The sequence below is a fragment of the Cervus elaphus genome, chromosome 16 (genome assembly GCF_910594005.1).
Source record: "Cervus elaphus chromosome 16, mCerEla1.1, whole genome shotgun sequence".
In the NCBI taxonomy this organism is placed as follows: Eukaryota; Metazoa; Chordata; class Mammalia; order Artiodactyla; family Cervidae; genus Cervus; species Cervus elaphus.
The window spans coordinates 42,630,962-42,650,203 of NC_057830.1; positions in this window are offsets into that span (position 1 = coordinate 42,630,962).

Here is a 19,242-nt window from a genome sequence, read left to right on the forward strand (position 1 = left end):
CAGGGCTTGAGGATCTTGGAGTCACATTGGATGTGAAACACAGAGAATTGGGGTTTTGCTGAGAGATTTGGGTTTGTGGAAGAAGGTGAGCTTAGTTTCTGACAGTTTTAGGCTAAGATGGCTTGACTCTCTGGAGAAGGGCATGACAACCCACTCCAGTATTCTTGCCTGGAGAATCCCAGGGACAGAGGAACATGGGGTCACAAAGGGTTGGATACGACTGAAGTGGCTGAGCACCCATGCACCCACGCACGGTTTTACTCTATCCAGCTCGAGGGGTCCTAGCAGCAGCTGGAAATGGGCTCCAGAGCTGGGAGGGAAGCAAGATAAAGACCAATGGGCTGCCCAGCTTCCCATGTGGGTTGTGGGCACTTTTGACCTCAGCTCCTGCTTTTGCCCCCTTTTAAAGGAATTTGAGGCAATGGGTGAGCAGGCTGGAGACAGAGGGGGAAGCCACCCAGGAACCTTGACTCTTGCCTGTACCAAAGGACTAAGCCGGCTGTCATCACCACATCCCAGCCTCAGAAGACACAGGATGCAGGAGGCCTAATGGCTCTAAAGGTTTCAGTAGTTCCCTCTCCAGGCGAGGAGTGGGAGCTAGGGTGTTCTCAGGCAAGGATGGTGGTGGGGTTTGGTTGCTAAGTTGTGTCTGACTCTTATGATCCCATGGACTGTAGCCGCCATGCTCCTCTGTCCATGGGATTTCCCAGGCAAGAATTCTGGAGTGAGTTGCCATTTCCTTCTCCTCTCCGACCCAGCGGTTAAACCCGTGTCTCCTGCATTGGCAGGCGAATACTTCACTGACTGAGCCACGGGAGATGTCCCTCCTTTTTCAATTTCCATGAGGACTTGGGGCAGACACCCCAGCTCAGCCCAGCAGGGGGCAGTGTTAGCCTGTGGAAAAGGCCACTGGGGGCTTAAGCCCTAGTCCCGTGAGGGGGTTTGGTCCTGCAGAAGGGAACTTCAAGATTTACTGCCCAGAAGAATGGGGGGATAATTGGAAGGATCTGCACTTCAGAGCTGGTTCCTTCAGGTCCTCAAGAGTCCCTCTTGGAGGACTGTGGACCCAGCCACCGAGAGGTGTGGGGCCCCAAGCTGAAAACTGCTTCTCTCCTGGCCTCTCTCCTGTCTGCTGAGATCCTGGGACTTCGGAGTTTTTCCTTCTGAATTTAGTTTTGCTCAAAAGGGGAAGTGGTAGATTGGAGCTCTGGGGAAAGATGGGGTGAGAGCTGGTGGGGGCAGGGGAGCAGAGCATTTGGGGAAGTGGGAGAGTCCTGAGAATGCTGACTAAGCCCACGGGGTCTCTCTCAGATGTGACCAGATGGGGCAGGTCCTCCGCAGAGCCGGGTCAGCCCATCCCCAGTGGCGCCGTCACCTTGGACTTGGACCTTGTTCCCTAGCTGCCACCGTGGACCAGCCCCGCTCTGCACCTGTGTGGCTCCTGAACAGGTGGCAGGAATGGCTTCATGCAGGCGTGAGCCTCAGGGATGAATCTCTGCAGACAGAAACACAGAGGCGAAGCCCTGCTTAAAGTATTTCTCTAGCAGCCTGTTGTCAAGGAGCAAATGAGGAAACAGCCTGGTCTCGAAGCGGACCAAGAGGCAACTCCGTGAGAGCTGCCAGTACCACGAGATGCTCTGCCACGACCAAGGCACTTAGAGACTGTTCTTAGCTACTAATTACTGTGCAGAGGTGACGTCAGGGCGGCTAAGAATGGCATCATGACTGGTGCCCAGCGTGGGCTTCCCTGGGGGCTCAGTCTGTAAAGAATCCGACCTTGATGCAGGAGACCTAGGTTCAATCCCTGGGGTTGGGGAGATCCCCTGGAGAAGAAAATGGCAGCCCACTCCAGGATTCTTGCCTGGAAGTCCCATAGACAGAGGAACCTGATGGGCTACAGTCCGTGTCCGTGGGGTCACAAAGAGTCAGACAAAGAGCCAGCATACATAGAGATGTATACATAGAGAGGTGTAACTATGTGCACACACACACATATTCCATATCATTGCTGTTTCTTTGTTTTCCTCTTTGCCTCCCTTTTTTTTATCCAGAGCATAGGACCAATATGTGGAGTGTGTGTGTGTGTGTGTGTGTGTGTGTACGCATGCACTTGTTGGCTTCTGGTCCATCCCATAAGCCTGCTCCCAGGTCCGTGTGTGTGTGTGTGTGTGTGTATACGCATGCACTTGTTGGCTTCTGGTCCATCCCATAAGCCTGCTCCCAGGTCCTCTGGTGAATTCCCACCTTCGGGCTTCAGAATAAACTCAGACCCAGATTGTCGAGGCCTCTCTGCTCGCTCAGCCTCCTCCCTGCTGGCTGCGCTCAAGCTGCTGCTGCCACCACCTTTCAGCCGTGATGCTAACCAGCCTCCTGCCTCGTGGGCGCTGATTCAATTAGCCAAGGTGCCCACCTCCTGCCAGGGCCATTTATAAAATCAGCAGGGGCAGCTGGAGATCTTAGGCAGGGAGGGCTTGGCAAGAGAGGGGAGGGAGAGCAGGGAGCTGGGAGGGGAAGACAGAGGTGTGAGGGGTCTGGGAAGGGGCGTCAGGCTGGCTTCTCCCCTGCTGGGCGGGGCTGTGTGTCGCTGGCCCGCCTCACTCCTCAGCTCCCAGGCCCATCCTCCGCCAGCCAGTGCAGAGCGAGACCATCTATCTCCAGGCTCCAGCCAGGCCTGCCTTTTTCCTCTGTGCTCCCTGCCAGCCCTCTTCTTTTCTATTTATTATTCTTCTTCTACAATGTGTTTATTTTTAATTGGAGGATAATTGGTTTACAATGCTGTGTTGGTTTCTGGGTACATCAACATGAATCAGCCATGGGTATACATAGGTCCCCTCTGCCTCGAACCTCCCTCCATCTCCCACCCCATGTCTCCGCTGTAGGTTGTCACAGAGCACCAGGTGGAAAGAGTCCTCTTCCTGACACCAGCCCCTGGATCTCTGGGCCAGAGGCGGCCAGCAGGTTAGGGAGGCAGAAGCAGGGTCTGAGGGATCTGTGGGGGAGCTGGAGCCCATAGCTGGTAAGTAATTCTGAGACCTGCAGCCTGGGACTGGCTCAGCCTTGGGCTTCGGTGTCTGATCAGAGAGGCCTGGGTGGTGCCTGAGGTGTGCCTGAGGGGACTACAGCTTTTGGGTAATAATAATGTTCTTGAGTTTGTTCAGCTTTCCCTCATTTATAAAGTGCTCTGGGGGCGGTTAGGTGTAGTTGGTTAGGCGCACATACTGTAGCCTCTAAAGTGTGTGTGAAAGTGAAAGTGTTAGCCCCTCAGTTGTGTCTGACTCTTTGTGACCCCGTGGAATGTAGCCCACCAGGCACCTCTGTCCATGGGATTGTCCAGCAAGAATACTGGAGTGGGTTGCTATGCCCTCCTTCAGGGGATCTTCCCGACCCAGGGGTCAAACCCAGGTCTCCGGTATTGCAGGCAGATAACCCGCATTCAAATTCTGACTCTGCTCCTGCTGGCTGTGTGTCTTCAGGCGACTTCTCTGTGCACCTGTTTCCACATCTGTAAAGTGGAGAGAGTATGTTTCTCAGAAGCTTCTTGTGAAGACTGAATGGATGGATGCAGAGCTCCTAGACTGGTGCCAGGACTACAGAGCTCTGTTCTCTACGACCTTCTTTTACCTCCCAGGGGCTCTGACAGGTGCGTAGGGAGAGATGTCATTTCATAAGCCAGCGGCTGGAGGCCCAGAGAAGCTGAGTCGTTTAGCTTTGGGGTGAACTCAGGCTTTATGGACGTGGGAGGACCTGGCTGGGATTCTGATGAGAAGGAAGAAAACCAGAAGAGCATTCGAGAAGAGGGCAAGGAACAACATCAAAAGCCTTACAGCCCCTGGCTAGGTGGTTCCTAGTCGGCGGGCTCCATCCACCTGGGCAGACCGGGGCTGGCCTGCGCTGTGAAGCCCAGAAATGGAAGCGCTTGGGAGGAAGTTACTTCCTAGACTAGAAGGCCTGTGGCTTGAGGCAAGGCGGAGGGCAGAAGCCACAGGGGAGATGGCCTTCCCTCATCTGAGTTGCTCCATCCCTGCTGTGGGCTGGCAGCTGGCACACCTGGGTGTGGGGGCAGGCTTCAGCTGGGTAGAAGCACCTGGGGGGCCAGTCAGCACAGCGTGCCATGGGGCGAGCATGTTGTGATCAAACAACCCCGGGGCCACTGCCCTGCAGGAGCAGGAGGAGGCTGGCAGGGGGAGGCAGGAAGGAGGGCCGCGCTCTCTCTCACTGGACTGAAAATGTGCTAAGGGCAGGATTCGTTTCTTTTCTTTTTTTTTTTTTTAAGTTTATTTGACTGCTCTGGGTCTTAGTTGCAGCATGCTGGATCTTTTAGTTTTGGCATGTGGGATCTAGTTCCCTGACAAGGGGTTGAACCTGGGCCCCCTGTATTGGGAACACAAATTCTTAGTCACTGGACCACCAGGGAAGTTCCAGGATTGATTCTTAACTTAATTCATCCTTGTACTCCCATTACCTAACACACTTCCGGGCACGATGTAGGCACAGATTAACTATTTCAGGATGGAAAGAATAAATGAAGCCCACTTTACTTGGGGGATGGGGGTGGACACAAACGGTCTGTGGAGCCCTGAGAGGACTCCCCCTCCAGAAAGTTTCCATCACGAACTCCAAGAAGCCTATCATCAGCATTTTGGTCCAATTCCTCTTCCCCCAAACCTCTCCCAGCAGGGCTCTTTTATTTGTTTGTTTTTATTGGAAGAGACCCTGATGCTGGGAACAATTGAACGCAGGAGGAGAAGTGGATAACAGAGGACGAGACGGTTGAATGGCGTCACCGTCTCGATGGACATAATTTGAGCAAACTCTGGGAAACAGTGAAGGACAGGAAAGCCTTATGTGCTGCAGTCCATGGGAGCTGCAAAGAGTAGGACATGACTGAGCGACTGAACAACAGCAGCAACAATGGAAATTTTATGTTTCAGTTTTTCATTTTATTTTTTAGTTTATTATTTTGGCTGTGAGGCTGGCGGGATCTCAGTTAGTTCCCTGAACAGAGGATTGAACCCTGGTCATAGCTGTGAAAGCCTGAAAGCCCGAATTTCTAACCAACTGGCCCCCAGGGAACTCCGCAGGCCTCTTTTAAAATGCAAATGCCCGTAGACTTTTGCATTTCTCTGATGATGAGTGATGTTGAGCACCAAAATTCTAAAGCAATAAATGCTGGAGAGGGTGTGGAGAAAAGGGAACCCTCTTACACTGTTGGTGGGAATGCAAACTAGTACAGCTACTATGGAGAACAGTGTGGAGATTCCTTAAAAAACTGGAAATAGAACTGCCATATGACCCAGCAATCCCACTCCTGGGCACACACACTGAGGAAACCAGATCTGAAAGAGAAACGTGCACCCCAATGTTCATCGCAGCACTGTTTATAATAGCCAGGACATGGAAGCAACCTAGATGCCCATCAGCAGACGAATGGATAAGGAAGCTGTGGTGCCTATACACCATGGAATATTACTCAGCCATTAAAAAGAATACATTTGAATCAGTTCTAATGAGATGGATGAAACTGGAGCCCATTATACAGAGTGAAGTAAGCCAGAAAGATAAAGAACATTACAGCATACTAACACATATATATGGGATTTAGAAAGATGGTAACGATAACCCTATATGCAAAACAGAAAAAGAGACACAGATGTACAGAACAGAATTTTGGACTCTGTGGGAGAAGGCGAGGGTGGGATGTTTTGAGAGAACAGCATCGAAACATGTATATTACCTAGGGTGAAACAGATCACCAGCCCAGGCTGGATGCATGAGACAAGTGCTTGGGCCTGGTGCACTGGGAAGACCCAGAGGGCTTGGGTAGAGAGGGAGGTGGGAGGGGGGATCGGGATGGGAAATACACGTAAAACCATGGCTGATTCATGTCAATGTATGACAAAACCCACTACAATATTGTAAAGTAATTAGCCTCCAACTAATAAAAATAAATGAAAAAAAAAAAATGCAAATGCCCGGGGGCAGGTCTTCGCAGGACCCACTAACCGTTCTTGGGAGAGAGAGCGTGGAAGGAGCCGGCCTGGGAAGGGAGCAGGAGGTCCCTGTGGTGGCAGGAAGGAGCGCTGAGGGGGAGCGGCCTGGCCTGAGTCTGGAGCCGAGGGCTGGCCGGTGCTGTGCAAGGCGGCAGCCAGGCCTAGAGTGCGGGGGGCACAGGCAGGCCTTGGGCGTGGGACACACTTCTGTTTAATTACTTAAATATATTTGTTTTTAATTGGAGGCCCATTGCTCTACAATATTGTGTTGGTTTCTGCCATCCATCAACATGAACCAGTCATAGGTGTACATACGTCACCTACCCCCGGAACCTCCCTCCCACCTCTCACCCCTCGCCACCCCTCTAGGTTGTCTCAGAGCAGCAGGTTTGAGCTCCTTGCATCATACGGTAAATTCTCACTGGCTATCTGTTTTACATATGGTGTGTTTTACACATGGTGGTGTTTGAGACCCCGTGGACTGTAGCCCACCAGGCTCCTCTGTCTCCGGAATCCTCCAGGTCGGAATACTTGAGTTACATAGGGTAAGGTGTGTGTTTCCAGGCTACTCTCAGCCGTCCTGCCCTCTCCCCCCCTCACTGTGTCTACAGTCTGCTCTCTGTATCACTTCTGGGCAGACTAGACTCTGACTTGAACCCTGAATTGGCGGGTTTCTCCCTCTTTCTGCCTCTGTCTTCCTGGGCCCCCTCCCCACGCCACAGCCCGGCTCCCCCAAAGCCAGGACCCTGGGATGCCGGGGCGAGGGGTGAGGGGAGTGTGGAGCTGAGAAAGCCCTGTCTGCTGACACTGCTAGGACCAGAATGTCTGAGCCAGAAAAGGGCCTTAGCTCTCCTCTTGCCTGAGTCCTTATCTTCCACTTAAAGAAACTGAGGCCAAGTTAATTTTTAAGTCCCTCTCAGATGTATTTACATTTTACTAGAATTTGTTTATGGTTGTGCTTAAGCCACAGGAACAAATAATTACTGTTGACATTGGCGACACCCACAGGGAGATCAGCCTTTTAGGTGGACGGGGAAGGGACAAGGGGGAGGAGACTCCTGAGTCCCCTACTCTATTATTTCTGAGCAAGGCTTTCTTTCCTTCTCCAATGTCAACTGTGGCAAGTCCTCAAGCAAATGCCCAGGGGTATGAGCCAGAGGCCCAGGTTAATCAAGGGCAGTATAGCTTAGACTTGCTTTTGAAATGTGGTGCTTGGAGAAGACTCTTGAGAGTCCCTTGGACAGCAAGGAGATCAAACCAGTCAATCATAAAGGAAATCAACTCAATATTCACTGGAAGGATTGATGCTGAAGCTGAAGCTCCAATACTTTGGCCACGTGATGCGAAGAGCCAACTCATTGGAAAAGACTGATGCTGGGAAAGATCGAGGGCAGGAGGAGAAGGGGACGACAGAGGATGAGACGGTTGGATGGCATCACCAACTCAATGGACATGAGTTTGAGCAAACTCTGGGAGATAGTGAAGGACAGGGAAGCCTGGCCCGCTGCAGTCCATGGACTGAACAACAACAGCAAACCGCTTAGACCGAGGCTGTTCTTGTTCGTTTTCTGCTAGTTACCTCCCTGGTCCATATAGAAAGGGCCACTCTTTGAGCCTGTTCCCTTTCCAGTTTCCTCCAATAACTACACCCCACCCCCCGCTAGCCCTTCTCCCATGTTATCCCGACCCTCATCCTCATGGGCAGCTCTCCTGCCTGGACAACTCCAGAATGGGGTGCAGTTGCCAACTTCTGGTGCCCAGGCTCCTGTTATATCTATAGACAGAAAAGACTTGATCCATGAGTGAGGATAAGGTTAGGGCAGGGGAGAGGCTGATGGAGGGTGGAGAGGCAGGTAGGATTGGGTGGGGGGAAGATGTGGACAAGAGAAGGAATGAACTGAGCTGGAGAGTGGGTGGGGAAGCGGAGGTTCCAGTGGTGTGGGAGGAGTGGATGGAGGAGTTTTTTAGGTTGACTTCCAGAACAACAGCTGGGATAAGACCACCCTGCCTGGTCACAGGGGACGGAGAAGCATCAAGGAGCTGCAGCTTTTGAAAAGCAACGTGGTTGGTGAAGCCCGTTTCCTGTGCTGCTGAGTGCCCTGGGAGGTCGGTTGTTTCAAATCTGGGGTTGTGCCTGAGAACCAGAGAGAAAAGCCCCGATTTTCTCCAGGAATGTTGGCTGAAGAGGAGTGGGAATCTGGCTGGCTCTGGGATGGGAGGTGGTGCTGGAGGAGGGGTCAAGGGGGTCAGGGGAGCATGGCCAGGCAGGGTGGGCTCAGTTGCAGAGTAGGGGCATAGAGCATTCAGCAGGCTTTGGTGGGCAAAGGCTGGGAGGCTTGTGTTGATCTTGTAGGACGTCAGATAGGTCACTCAGAGCCAGGCATCCAGTGTGGGTCCCCTAGGGCTAGTGCAGACAGAACTGACAAGCCCAGCCCAGCCTGAGCCTAAGACAGAGCTTGGGCCACCTTTCTGGGGGGTGTTTGGACCTTCAGACTTTGTCAGACCCCTGACAGCCAACCTGAGCTCTCCTGGTCCCGCCTTCTGTTTCGGCTGACCCAGCACAGGATCCTTCTTCCAGCAGACAAGACAGAGGTGCCTCCTTAAAAAAAAAAAGGCCCTTTGGGTTTGTTGATGGTGAAGGCAGCAAGGCTAGCCATGGTGTAGAGGGCTTGGTGCCTGGGGCATCTTTTCTTGTTCAGCATCTCTGTGTCCTTATCCTCCATCTGTCTATAAGGAGGGATGCTAGGCTGAGCACTGAGCCAGGAGCTCTGATCCCAACTCTGCCCTAGCTGGTTGTGGGCTGTGGGATGCTGGGCAAGTCTCTTCCCCTCTCTGGGCTTATTCTTCCACATGCAAGATGGTAGAGCTCGATTAGAAGAACTTCAGTGTCCCCCTTAATTCTACAGTCCTCTGTTGTGGGGAAATCTCCAGGACAGCAAGGAAGCAGAAATGACTTTGACAAGATGGAGTGTGGAAAATATAGCTTCAGAGTCTTAAATTTAATGCGTAGTGGGACCTACTGCTGGGATTCAAAAATGTCTGGAGAACTGGTGAGAATGGTTGAGAACGGGTCCCAATCTGTGAGGGACAGAGGAGCCTCCTAGGAGAGGACTTACTCATAGAAGGCGATGGCATTGCAGAATCTCTGTGCATGCTTGTGTAGGTTGGGCAATGAACCATTTTAGGAGGTACCATTTATAACGAGGGCTCAGGTGAGCCTGACATGCTTGACCATGGAATAAAGCACAGGCTGTCAGATAGATGGGTGCTCTGAGGACTGTAGAGTGTCCACAGGCCATCATGTACAGTGGCACAGGCTGGGCACTGTACACGTCAGGCAGCCCCATTCACGGAGACCACAGTGGGGCCATCTGTCTTTAAGGCTTGTTTCTCCGCACCCCTGATTTCACTTAGAGCACTGGCTGCATGGTTAGGCGTTTCTAAAGTGGAGGCTGAAACAGGGAAGGGAGAGGGAGAGCGTCCTTGTTTTGCTACAGGTTGCCAAGCACTGTCAGCAGATCCAAGGGCTCAGTGGCTTAAGGTTGGTTTTTTGTTTTTTTTTTTTTTTGCCATTTACAACATTATGGATGGACCTGGAGTGTACTAATCTGAGTGAAATAAGTCAGACAGAGAAAGATAAATACTTTATGTTATCACTTATATTTGGAATCTAAGAAATGAGACAAATGAGTGAATATAACAAAACAGAAACTGACTTACAGATGCAGAGAAGAGATGAGTGGTTATTAGTCGGGAGAGGGAAGTGGGGCGGGGCACCATTGGGGTACGGGATTAAAAGGTTACATACAAGCTGCTGCGGATAAAATAGATTAGTTACAAGGATATATTGTACAGCACAAGGAATAGAGCCAATATTTTAAAATCACTTTAAATGGAGTGTGATCTATAAAGATATTGAATCACTATGTTGCACACCTGAAACTAACATGATATTGTAAACCAACTACATTTCAGTATTTAAAAAGTGCAGGAGCAGAAGACATGGGCATGGTGGTCTCAGTAGGGGGGGTGTCAGTGCCGGGAGACAGAGAGCCAGCTCCTGAGACGGCTGTAAGCAACACCTGGAAGGCACTTTTCATGGACTGGGGTCCTTCATTAGCAGATGCCTGCATGGGGCTGTAAAATCCTGCTTCCCCTTACTTGGGTTTCCCTGAGAGCTCAGTTGGTAAAAAATCTGCCTGCAATGCAGGAGACCCCAGTTCTATTCCTGGGTTGGTAAGATTCCCTGAAGAAGGCAAAGGCTACCCACTCTAGCATTCTGGCCTGGAGAATTCCATGGACATATATAGTCCATGGGGTCGCAAAGAGTCAGACACAACTGAGCGACTTTCACTTTCACTTTCCCCTTACTTGGAAGCTGACGGCAGAGCCACCTCTTCCCCCTCCCGTGGTCCCAAGTTGGGCTCAACCTCATTCAGATATTAGGAACCTCTCTCTCCAAGTCTAAACCATCCCTGTTCTGCATGTCTGTCTTCCCTGCTTCTCTCAGCTGTAGGCCTGGTCCACTTATTTCTTTTCACAAAAGGAATCATGAGAGGAAGACTATAAATTTTATTGTTTATTTGTTTTAAAAAGTTGTGGCTGTACCCTGGGGCATGTGGGACCTTTGTTCCCTGAGCTGGGATCGATCCCACACCCTCCGCACTGGAAGGCAAAGTCTTCACCACGGGACCACCAGGAAAGTCCCCAGGAGGAAGACGGCAGCTTTTGTTTCAGGAAGTCACAGCTGCGGAGGCCACACTGTGTCAAGCACGTGGGTGCTGGGGCCAGGGTGCCTCTCGGGGCACAGGGCGTCCTTGAACCCAGGGCATCCCATATGCTCTGTGTTGGTCTCCAAGAAGTGGGTGTTGTTTCTAGTCTACAAATGAGGAAACTGAAGTTCAGATTTGAGTCTTGCCCAAGGTCAGCAAGCTCCCACGTGTCTGTGCTGGACTCAGTCAAGCCCTCCGCAGCCTGCCAGAGCTCCCTGCATGGTGGGGCGGCGCCAGGCAGCTGCCTTCCAATGCTACTCACTGCAGATCCTGCAGGGAAGTCATCTCTCTGTGACCTGAAGATTTCCAAGAGACAGTGTGGCAGGGTGGAAAGAGAACTAGATCCCAGACTTGCCCCTGATGACCTTGCTACCTTAGGCAAATTGCTTCCCAGAGAAGCAAATGACAACCCACGCTAGGACCATTGCCTGGAAAGTCCCATGAACGGAGGAGCCTGGTGGGTTACAGTCCATGGGGTTGCAAAAGAGTGGGACATGACTGAGTGACTAAACAACCAAACAGGGTTAGTAATACCCATCGACTCCATGGGGTTGTTGGGCAGCTTAAATAAGATCACGAGAAGTGAGTGGGAATTGTGTGTTTGTATTCAATCGTAAGCCATTATCATCTTCAAGGGTCCCCTGTGGCAGTGTGTGTGTATGCTCATCTGCTCGGTTGCCCTGACAGTCAGGACAAAGCCAAAATGAGCCTCAGTGGGGGACGTGAGAGGTCATGGTGGCTGATACCGCTTCCTCAGTAATCAGGGCGTTGAACTGGGCTTCGGAGAGGGCGTGGCTATAGGCTGTGTGATTTGGGGGCCTGACTTTCTCCTATGTGCTCATTTGCAAGGGTATCCTTCTACCCTAGCACCCACAGAGGCCAAGAGGCTAGTTCTTCCCTCATACAAGCCCCCCACAAGGAGGCTTGCACCCCCTCCAACCTTGATCCTTCTCGTCCTCCACTTTTTTCTCCCCTATAGCACAGACTGCCATCTGACATTCCATACATTTTGTTCTTTGTTTATTGTTCCCCTCCCCCCAGAAGAAAGTAAACTCTGCAAGGGCAAATATATTCATCTCTGGTTCACTTTGTATCCCCAGGACCAAGAACACTGACTCTTCACAGGTGCTTGATCAATATCTGAGCGAATGGAAAAATACGTCTCCCACCCTCAATGCAAACACACACACAGACACACGAATACCTCTATCCAGACCAAATTTCTGGCTCTTATCTATTTCCGGCTGGAATAATCCTTGAAGCTTTCACTAAATGCACGACCACTTTGTAGAGCTCCTAGCATTTTATAAGGGAGGCCTTTAGACATGATGGGCTTCCCTGGTGATTCAGATGGTAAAGAATCTTGCTCTCAGGGCCGTGCAAGTGCCCTGAGGCTTGCCCTCTGAGCTTGCCTGCCTCCTCCTCCACCCAGTGCCTCAAGAGTCACAGAGCTCCCGAGTCTCACTGAAGGAGACTCTGGGGAGCTAGGCCCCTGGCAGACCACCAGCTGGAAGTGTTCCCTGAGTTGGCAGGAGGAGGGAGCCTGTGGAGTTGGCAAGCTCTGGACAAACCAAGATTAGTGAGGAATACGGTGCTTGCTCACCTGGCATGGCTCATTACCCAGCCCTAATCTGGGTAATTTCTCTCTCTTTTTTTTTTTTGCACCAAGATTTGGAGGGAGCCGTGTAGCCCTGTGGAGTAATGGGGGTCATTCAGCAATAGAAAGTCAAAGCTTGGGATGGTGTTGTGGGGGGAGGGGAGGATGTATCCCTCCCTCATTTCATCACTCCCCCTAGGGTCTTTTCTAGGTAAATGACCAGGTAAGAGGAAAGAAAATGACATATTCCTGCCTCAAGGAATTTGGTGGGGCAGATGGGCATATACTCAAGGCGAAGTGCTGGGAAATGGGAAGGTGGGGGGGGGTGGTGCTCGCTACAGTTACAGCCCTGGAGAACGGGGCACCCAACTAGAGGGAGATGTCAGGGAAGGCTTCCTGGGAGAGGTGATGCAGCAGCAGTACTTTGTCCTGGGGAGGAGAAAATGGTGCTCCAGGCCAAGAGACAGAGAGTGAGATTAGCTAAGGAAAGCCTGAAGACGGCATCGTGGGCTTGGAGGGCACGGCAGGAGGGCACGCAGAGCTGGCATTCTCTGACAGCCGTGTTCCTCACGGGCAGACCCAACAGGACTAAGGGACAGAGAAGGCTCTCGAGAAGGGGAGGGAATGTCACATAGGGATGAGAAGGCTGCCCAGGGCCCCTCGACTACAGACCTGCAGACGGGGAGGCTTCCCCCACCCCCACCACCCCCCATGCTCCTCCAGCGTGAAAAGCAACAGTAGCCAGCGCTGATGGAGCGGTTCTAAGCGCCTCCTATGGATGAACTCGTGCATCTGCACAGAGGCCCTTGAGGTAGAAGCCATGGTTATTGCAGACCAGGAAACCCAGGCCGAGCTGTTACTCAGGGTCACACGGCTAGCTCGAGGGAGCAGGCATCTGATCCTCCCACAGTGTGCCCTAGGGTCCGTGCTCTTAGCCCTGGAGGTGCAGCGGCGGGTGTGAACCTGCTGCCTAGCAGCCAGCGAGCAGGCACTGCACATGCTCGCCTCCATGTCGCCTCCTGACGAGTCTTCTCTATTCAAGTCCCCAGTCTCCTCCTTGCCTGTGATTGCAGACCCTCCAGCAGAGGTGAGGCGGTAGAGACAATCGTCCCTGGTGGCAGGATATGGGGATACTATCATCTGTAGCATTTGCTGATTTCCACGGTGTGCGTATTTCCACTCTGGCCACTTCCAGCTATCACTCTGACATCAATCGGCTTGTAAAACTCCTGAAAATCTCACCATCAGCTCTCAACACAGGCCACCTCCAGCTCTTCAGTGCAATAGCCCTCCTTCTTCCCGACACTGCCTGAAGCCACACTCCCCTCCAACACCCCCATCTCCTTTCCCCTGCCACCTCTCAGCGCGTCTGATTAGACTAGATTCACATAAACGGGTATGCTTTGAAAGTTCTCATCTTGGGAGGTTTGAAAACGGTTTTATTTCCTCCACTCTAAAAGAAATAATAATAAAAGATTCATGGAGTGCTTCCCACTATAATCATTTCCAGGAAGGGACCTTGGTGATTTAGTTCAAATCTTGGTTTTATGGATACAGAAAGTCCGCCCAGGAGTGGAGGTTCTGATGGGAAGGCTCAGAGCGGGTAGCTCGCAGCCATGGAGAATAGCCAGGTCTCAGGACTCCTGTTCCCCAACTCTTCCTTGTGACATATCTCAGCACTGTTCCAGGTTCCATAGAGGTGATGCAAGGCAGATGAGAGAAGAACGCAGGATGGAGTCTGGCTTTGCCATACACCAGCCTGTGGCTTTGCGCCAGTATCTTAAACACTTTGAGTCTGACCTTTATCATTAAAAAATGTGGACCTTATTAATACTCTCCCTCTGCAGCTTTCAAGGGTGTGTGGAGACCAAAGGAGATAAATGGGTAGCAGAGTACATCTAAGGGAAGGAAATACAAATGGCTCTTAAATGTATATAATGATGTTCAATCACACTCAAAATAAGAGAAATGTAAATTAAAATTACTCTGGTAAATAATGTTTTCCTATCAGATTGGCAAGGGTCCAAAAATTTGATAACATGCTCTAAATGGTGAGTGAAGTCGCTCAGTCGTGTCTGACTCTTTGTGACCCCATGGACGGTAGCTTACCAGGCTCCAAAGTCCATGGCATTTTCCAGGCAAGAATATTGGACTGGGCTGCCATATCCCTCTCCAGGGGATCTTCCCGGACCAGGGATCGAACCCGGGTCTCCTGCATTGCAGACAGATGCTTTACTGTCTGAGCCACTAGAGAAGTCCCTAAATGGTGAAGTTGTAAGGAAAAACTACTCTCATATTTCTTGTGCGTGCGTGCTAAGTCAGTTGCCATTTCCTTACATCTTCCATCTCCTGCATCGGCAGGTGGGTTCTTTACCACAAGTGCCCCATGGGAAGCCCTCTCATATTTCTCATGGGAAGGTAAAGTGTGTAATCTCCATGGAGGTCAATCTGGCAGTAGCTATCAACACTGTAAATATGCATATCTTCTGACCTAGCAATTCCACTTTTGGGAATTTTGGCCTACAAATATACTTGTGTAAGTACAACAGGTCTACATTTACGGTATTTGTTGTAGTGTTGTTTGCAGTGGGAAAAGATTTGAAACAACATAGATGTCTCCGTAAGAGACTATGGTTGTTCTATATGGTGGAGTATTATACAACTGTAAAAAGGAAAGAGGAAAATGCTTTGTATTGTGAAGGCATATTGTGAAGCTCTGGAAGGATCTCTGAGGGTCTAAGAATAGTGGTCACCTGTGTGTGTGTATGGAGGTGTGGTGAGGCTGGCCTCTGGTAGGGCAGGAGATGGATAACAGGGAGAGTCATTGTTTGCCTCTTAAACATATAATTTTAATTTTTTGAACAATGTGAGTGTGTTAACAGTGCATGCCTGGAAATTAAAGATAGTTTGGTAAACTTTAAAGCACTGTGTTCATGCTAGTTACTTGGACTATTACTTGGGTTTTACTGATATAAAACTGACCTAAGTCACATAGCTAGGACTGGAGTGTGCAGTGGGGTGGTGGTATAAAAGGAGTTGGAGTGGGGGGGTCTTGAGGTCATAAGTGTTCCTTTGTGTTTTAGAGGATAGCTATTGGTGGGCGTGGCATAGTGGGTTGGGAAGTTGGTGATGAGACTGAGGTTCCCACCCAGATGGATCAGATCGGCGGTTGTTGGTCACAGCTGAGCTGTCTCATGCACACTGCGTGCAGCTCACTTGGGTGGTGGTGCAAGGCTCCACAGTCGGCCCAGGAGTGTGGGCTCCAAAGCTCTGGCTGAGAGGGGCAGGCGGGGCTGGAGAAGAGCTTCCTTGCTGAGCTCTTCCCAAGTGCTGGGCAGGGGTCTGAGTCAACCACCTGCTTAGCCCCCCGGCATTAACCCTTCAAACCCTCTCCCCAGAGACTTCCCTGGTGGTCCAGTGGCCAAGACTCTGTGTTCGAAATGCAGGGCGCTCGAGTTCGATCCCTGGTCAGGGAACTAAGATTCCAGGTGCCACAACTAAGACCCAGCACTGCCAAATAAATAAATAGTCAATGTGACTGAGTGACTAACACGTTCACTTTTTCAAGCTTCCCTGTGGCTCAGATGGTAAAGAATCTGCCTGCAGAACAGGAGACCCCGAACAAATTCCTGGTTCGAGAAGATCCCCTGGAGAAGGAGCGTGGAGGGCTCTAGTCCATGGAGTTGCAAAGAGCTGGACTTGACTAAGTGACTAACAACAAATAAATAAATATTAAAAAAATCCTCTCCCCAATCTTCTTTCACATCTTGAAGCAGAGGTGGGTACTGTGATTATCTCCATTTTACAAATGGTAAGACTGAGGCCCCAGAAGGTCAAGCACTGTATCCAAGGCACAGTGGTGGTGGGGCTGGACTCTGACTCCAGTCTGGTGGTGCGGGACTGGTCCCCTATGGGAAATGGTCTCTTGGGAGAAGACCCTTGGCTTCCTTGCTTTCTCCCTAGTACTGCCCCTAACCTCAGCCCTCTTTGCCCCTCCTTCCTCTGTCCCTGGATTGGAACTCCACCACTGGATCTGCTAAGGCATCCCTGACTTTCTGTTCTGCTGCGCTCAGCTGCTCGGTCATGTTCAGCTCTTTTGTGACCCTGTGGACTCTAGCCCACCAGGCTCCTCTGTCCATGGAATTTCTCAGCGAAGAATACTGGAGTGGGTTTCCATCTCCTTCCCAGGGATTGGGATCGAACCTGCTGTGTCTCCTGCATTGACAGGCGGATTCTTTACCGCTTAGCCACCAGGTGGGGATAAACATCACCAGCAGGAGGGCTCTTTGTTTCTGCTGGATCTCATTTCAGGAGCACAGCTTGGGCATCGTCCCAGGGCTGCTCTGTCCCATATTCTGTTGCTTCTGTCTCTCCTCTCGGAGGGGCATTGAGCATCCCCCGCCCCTTTATAATATCGCTGACATCCCAGAAACAAATCTGAGCAGACAGAGGCCTCTTGTCAATTAGAATGAGGCAAGGGCCTTGCTATCTGTGGCGGGATCTGGCAGGGAGGCGGGGCTGCCCCGCAAAGTGCGACCATCATGTCTCCAATTAAAGTTGTGAGGATTCATCTTCTAACCAAGCCCCTCTCAGAAATTGACATTTATTAGGTTGTCAAAGCTGATTTTTCTCTTTGGCCCTTTCCTGCCCCCAACTGTGTGTGTGTGTTTGTACAAACACGCATGCAACTGAATACCTATTTTTAAAAATTAAAGGTGTAGTATTCAGGGACTTCCCTGGTGGTTCAGTGGTTAGGACTCTGTGGTCCCAATGCAGGGGCCACGGATTCAATCCCTGGTCAGGGAACTAAAATTCCACATGCTGCAACAAAGTACCTCTGTGCCTAGGACTCAAAGATCCTGCAGGTCACAATGAAGCTCCCACGTGCCACAGTGAAACTCCCACGTGCTGCAACTAAGACCCGGCACAGCCGAATAAATAAACACACGTTTAGAACAAAAGCTTCAGATGAGCCTCGCATTCATTTAGGAAAAAAAAAATTGTGGCATTCAAACCTACTGGACATTTGGCTTCTTGGTTCCTAATAGAGTGGAAGGCAGAGGGCCTGTGGGGAGGGGCAGGCCCCATAGAGGAGGAGGCATCATTTGGGGGTGATGCTAGCCTCCTGTAGAGACAAAGGACTTTAGACATGCTCCATCCTACAGCCCTGAAAATTTTTCTCCTCCATGTGTCCCCCAAACCTGGAATTCCTCCACTGGGGAATTACTCCTGTGAATATAAAGTGAAATAGGGGTACCTACAAAGGAAATGCATTAAATAACTAACATCCCAGAAGCACAGAATTCAGAGCCTGAAGGTAGTTTTATCTTCTCTTGTAGAGGGGGCTTCCCTGGTGGTCAGATGGTAAAGAATCTGCCTTCCGTGTGGGAGACCTGGGTTCGACCCCTGGGTTGGGAGATCACCTGCAGAAGGGAATGGCAACCCACTCTAGTATTCTTGCCTGGAGAATCCCATGGACGGAGGAGCCTGGTGGGCTACAGTCCATTGGGTCACAAAGAGTCAACACGACTGAGCGACTAACACTTGCTTTCAACACTTTTCTCTTGTAGAGAGAAAGCTGAAGTCTGGGAAGGCTGAGGGATTTACCCCAGATCACTTGTCACCCACATCCTCTGACTCCAAGCTCAGTGTATGTGTGTGTGCTCAGTCATGTCTTTGCAAACCCCATAGACTGTAGCCCACCAGGCTTCTCTGTCTATGGGATTTTCCCAGCAAGAATACTGGAGTGGGTTGCCATTTTCTCCTCCAGGGGATCTTCCTGATCCAGGGATCGAAGCCATATCTCGTAAGTTGGTAGATGGATTCTTTACCCCTGAGCCACCGGGGAAGCCCCCAAGCTCAGTGGGATGTAGTTTATCAGATCAGTTTTCTTTGGTGACTAGAGGGGTGCTGGCTGTATGTAGGCCCTGTCCCCCAAATGAGGGAAGACCGAGGAGGCAGGCAGGATGGAGTGTGATGGAGAAAAGGTATAGAAAAGCAAGAACAACGTGATGACCATTTTGCTATGTCATATTCTTTCTAATTGTATGTGTTGTCATTTTCATTTTATTCATTTTGAACTTATGATTCATGACACCACAGGCAGCTCTATAGTGGCGAGCTGGGCCTGGCTTTCTTTGAGACTGTCTTCATTCCCCATCACTACCTTTGCTATTTTTGCCATAATTTTAGTCCACTTTTATTAATATGCCATACTATTTTTCTTTAAATGAACTCCTTTTCAACTTTATTTATTTAAAAATGAAGCTTTGTTTTACTATTGTGCAAGGAAAACCAGTTATCACTTGCCAGAAATAGATGGTAATCATCAAAATAAATATAATGAGATCAAAACAAGGTTATTAAAATTTAGTTAACGGCCTTTCCTGCCAAAAGCCCTTAGCCTGAGGCCTGTTTTTTCTTTGTAAAGAGGAAAATTAGCAAGTGTTGGAGAGGCATTACAACCCTGCTGGCCCCAGATGAGACCTTCTTGAGGTAACCAGGATCTGTGTTACTTTCCTAAGGTTGCCACAAAGTGGGTGGCTTAAAGCAACAGAAATTTGTCATCTGACAGTTTTGGAGACCAGAAGTCTAAAATCAAGATATCAGCAGGGCTGTGTTCTCTTCTGAAATTGTAGGGGAGAGTCTTCCCTTGCCTCTTAGAGCTGCTGGTGGCTGGCTGGCCACCCCTGTTCTTTGGTCTGTGACTGCGTCACCGCCGTCTCTGCCTTTGAGGTCATCTGATCTCCTCTCAGTATCTCTGTCTTCCACGGGCATCTTATAAGGACAATAGGCATGCTGCATCGGGGTCCATCCTACTTCAGTATGAGCTCATCTCTTTATTTATTTGGCTGCATCGGGTGTTAGTTGGGCACATGGGATC